At 40.3% G+C, this 4,230-nt stretch overlaps 1 non-coding gene across 1 annotated transcript; it reads right to left on the bottom strand.

The window, feature by feature from the left end:
* Window positions 1-851: 851 nt before the first annotated feature.
* LOC133828342 (small nucleolar RNA R71) lies at window positions 852-959 on the bottom strand. Its single transcript, XR_009890967.1, has one exon. It is a non-coding gene; the product is annotated as a small nucleolar RNA R71 (small nucleolar RNA).
* Window positions 960-4,230: the final 3,271 nt, after the last annotated feature.

Raw genomic sequence — 4,230 nt, 5'->3', positions numbered from 1 at the left:
TTTTGTTTTGTTTTAGTAAAGTCTGTATTCATTATTTGAAAGTAAATTAGAAATAAAGATTGATTCTTGGTAATAAGTAACAGTCTTTGTGGGAACGATACTGTACTTACTATTTTATTACTTGTTACGATTGCGTATACTTGCGTACATAATTTCAACAACAAGTTTTTGGCGTCGTTGTCGGGGACTGTACTATTAATATCAACATAATTGATTTTTATTCTAACTTGTTTTTTTTTTATTTATCATTCTAATTCGGTTTGTGTCGTAATATTGTGATTTCAGGAAATATTGGTATATGTGACGAAGTAGACAAAAGGAACTAGTTTTGGTAGATCTTGAAATTGAGAGAACTTGCAGGCAAAACCGAAGGATTAAGAAAAGGCTGGAATTTGATATGGCAGAAAATCAGGGGAATGCAATTGCTGCTAATAAAATTCCAAATGTTGCAGAGGTTCCTGTGGAACAAGGACCAAGGATGCTTAGAGATTATGTGCTTCCCACTGTCACGGAAGTGCATTGGGAATGCCTTCATACATCAGACACCCCATAGTTGCCGCTAATAACTTTGAGATCAAGCCGAAAATATTACAAATGGTGCAGTCTACTGTTCAATTTGGGCGGTTGCCTATTGAAGATCCTTATTTGCACATAGCCAATTTCTTGGAGCTGTGTGCAACTTCTAAGATGAATGGGGTGAGTAATGATGCGATTACACCAAGATTATTCCTATTTTCCCTAAGTGATCGAACAAAGAGTTGGTTAATTTCATTGCATGCCAATTCTATTACAACATGGGAGGAACTAGCCCAGAAGTTCCTTGCAAAAAATTTCCCACCAACAAAAGCTGCAAACTTGAGAGGGGAAATTAATAATTTCTACCAGACGGAAGGGGAATCGCTGTATGATGCATGTGAGAGATTCAAAAAGCTGTTAAGGAAGTGCCTTCTTCATGGTATAGAGAAGTTGATGCTGATTCACAATTTTTACAATGGGTTAAATGGTACTACTCGTACAATAATTGATGCAGCAACAGGGGGTGCGTTCATGAGCAAGAGTGCTAATGAGGCATATGAATTACTGGAAGAGATGGCTATGAATAATTACCAGTGGTCTACTGAGAGGGGACAGACAAAGAAGGTTGCTAATATGATCGAATTGGATATTATTTCCATGCTTACAACTCAAATGGCGACTTTAACGAAACAATTACAACATAGCAATCTTCCTTCACAAGCCATGAAAGTACATAATACATGTGAGGCATGTGGGAGTACCCATCCATTAAATCAGTGCCCTACCCTGGATATGAATAATATGCCCATGGTACAAGTGCAAGCCATAGGGAATTTCCAAAGGCCAACCAACAACCCTTTTTCAATGTCATACAACCAAGGGTGGAGGAACCACCCTAACTTTTCATGGACAAATAACCAAGCCGCACAACAACCTTTCTCTCAAACCCAGCAACATTACCCACCTCAACCTCAAAAATCTTATCAGCAACCTCCACCTAGATTCTATAAACCACAAAATAGACCACCAGAACGGCCAATACCCATAAAACAACCTGAAGCACAGTGTAACGTCCCAATTTCCATAACAAGGCTTAGTCCCTTGATTATGGGGCTAGAAGGGAAATAATTGAATTATTATGTGAGTTATATTATAACATGACTATGTTTGCATGTTTAGGTGTATTAAGCATGTATGTGGGCCCGTTTCTTATTAGAAGTGCTTTTTTGTAATTTTGACTCGTTGAGGGTATAAATGTAAATATATGTGATTTATAATTGTTTCCACATTATTATGTGGATATATTTGAGTTACCCGGCACGAGGCGATCCTAGTGAGCAAGTTAGCAGAAAAGTCACCACGGGGTAAAATTCCTGGCTCAGAGTAAGCTTAAGGGTATTTTGGGTAATTTGGTAAATTAACGGGATTTATTGAGTAACGAGAATTAATTGGTGAATATTTGCTTTGATAGATTTATTTGGGAATGTATGCGGTAATTTGAGATTAACGGGAATTATGCCAAATGACAATTTTGCCCTTGGAATTGTCTTGAAGAGAAACAATAGGGCAAGGGTTTTGGTCTTTTGACCATGTGGCTTGCGGGATCTGGTTAAGGATCAAGGCTGATGCAAATTCACGTTTTTTCTTCTCCACTCTCACTTGTTGGTCATTTTGGAAGAGCACTCAAGGGTAACTAGAAGGGTAAGGATAAGCTTGGATTCTTGAGGAAATTGAAGGGAGTTAAGCTTGTGGTAAGGGACTTGAGGCTGCTAGGAGTGTTTGCACCAAAGGAGTTTGAATTTCCTCAGAGAAATTCAGAGGTAAGACCCCTGTTTTTGACATTCTAATGGTGTTCTTGGGTTTTCTACTTTAAATTTTATCGTGGTGTTGTGGTGAGATGAGTGTTGGGTTTTGTTGCCTAAGCTTAGTGGTAAGTTTTGAGGTTGAAATTCTATTATAAATATTTGTGTTGGGTCGAATTTGGGGTTTGATTCTGCTTGAATATCGTAGAGTTTTCAATTTGTGTTTCTAGCGACCTAGCACGACCGTGCTAGGTTGGGCGCAACTGCGCTAGTGTACCAAAAAGAGTGAAATTGAACTTCAATTTGGGGGTTTGAGTTGAGGGGCGCGACCGCACCAGGGGTTGGCGTGACCATGCCAATACCTTGGAAACCCCAAATTTTCTGTGGGTGCGACTGCGCCAGGTGCACTGAAAAGTGGTTTAGCTGAATTTTTGAGAGTAAGGCTTGGGGGCTCGGGAATCTGGTTTGGGAGCCCGCTTGGGGGCTCAAGGAACATTTCTAGCACCCCGTTATTTCGGAACAATGGTTTTGAAAGTTAGAGTTCAGTTTGGAACTCGGGTTCTGGGGTTAATTTCTCACGGGTGTATACCTGTATTGTTAATAGGGTTTCCTCAAGGCTCAGGTCAGGGATAATGCTCCAGGTCGTTTCTTTAATCAAACAAAGCTTGAGGTAAGAAAACTGCACCCAATACGTGTTATATGTGGTTAGGACTTAGCCCGATTGTTGAACATGATTATGATTAGGGCTCAGGCCCCTGGGAATGAGCATGACTATAATTATTCCTGGTATTGTTTGTGTAAGCATGTTTGAATGCTCATTATCTGGATAATTTCTAAATGATGTATGCTCATTTGTATTGTTTGATCGAAAAGGCTTGACTTATAAGTCAAGTACGACAATAGAACGCTTAGCGCTAGTTGAAAGGATTGACTTATAAGTCAAGGGAGGCAGTAACACATTGAGCTTGTGCTGATATGGTTGGGCCTAAACAGGAGCATGGGATGCGCTTGGCCGACCCAATGGTTGTTGGAAAATAAAGCGCTAGGACGCTGGGGCAGCTCTAAGGCTGGTTATATAGAGGATAGGGCAATGGGCTCCGAGTTGACTCTATAGTCCCATATCCAAGGGCAACGAGCCCCGGTATGACTTATTAATCATGGACGGCACTATGCGTGCAGAACGTAGGCTGCTATGGCTAGGCCACCCTTGGAGTGCATTGTGCACTTGTCTGGATCTAATGCAACTTGGATAAATAGAAGTGCGATAGGGACTTGTGTGACTCTCTGTGGTCGTATACTTGTATAATGTGTTAGCTTGGTTACAGTTATTACTGCTAAGCATGCTATTTATATTCTATTGACTATCTGAATTTGTGTAATTAAGTTTTCGTGCTGAACCTTGGCTCACGGGTGCTATATAGTGCAGGTAAAGATAAGGAGAAGCTTGACCAACCATGAGTTGGAGAGCATTAGGGGCTGTGTATACATATGCAGTCTGCTCGACTGCCACGATTGAGATTTCACAGAGGAACTAGGGTTGCACTCTGTTTTTCTGCTTAGGTCGGCTTATTTTGTAATCCTTTGAGTTGTAAAGTGTCATGACCCTCAAAACATACAAGACCAAAACATGCGGAAATCTGAACTTTTACTTTAATTCATTGTACCAAAAATCCATATAAAAAAACTTGTAAAAGGATCGTGTGCGCACACTTTTAGTTTTAGCAAACGAAATTACAACTTCTCTTTTTCAGAGTTAAAGCAAAACGATTGTCATAAAGGAGATAACAAGTTTCCAACGTTTCTTTTCAAACTGGTGTTCCATCAAAACCTCTCCAGGTTGAGCCGCATGTACATATCCACAAGTAGACTCCAGTGCTCACTGCTCCACTTTACTTTTGCACTTACCTACAAC

This window comes from Humulus lupulus, chromosome 3 (genome assembly GCF_963169125.1).
Source record: "Humulus lupulus chromosome 3, drHumLupu1.1, whole genome shotgun sequence".
NCBI lineage: Eukaryota > Viridiplantae > Streptophyta > Magnoliopsida > Rosales > Cannabaceae > Humulus > Humulus lupulus.
This window is presented reverse-complemented; position numbering and strand designations above follow the sequence as displayed.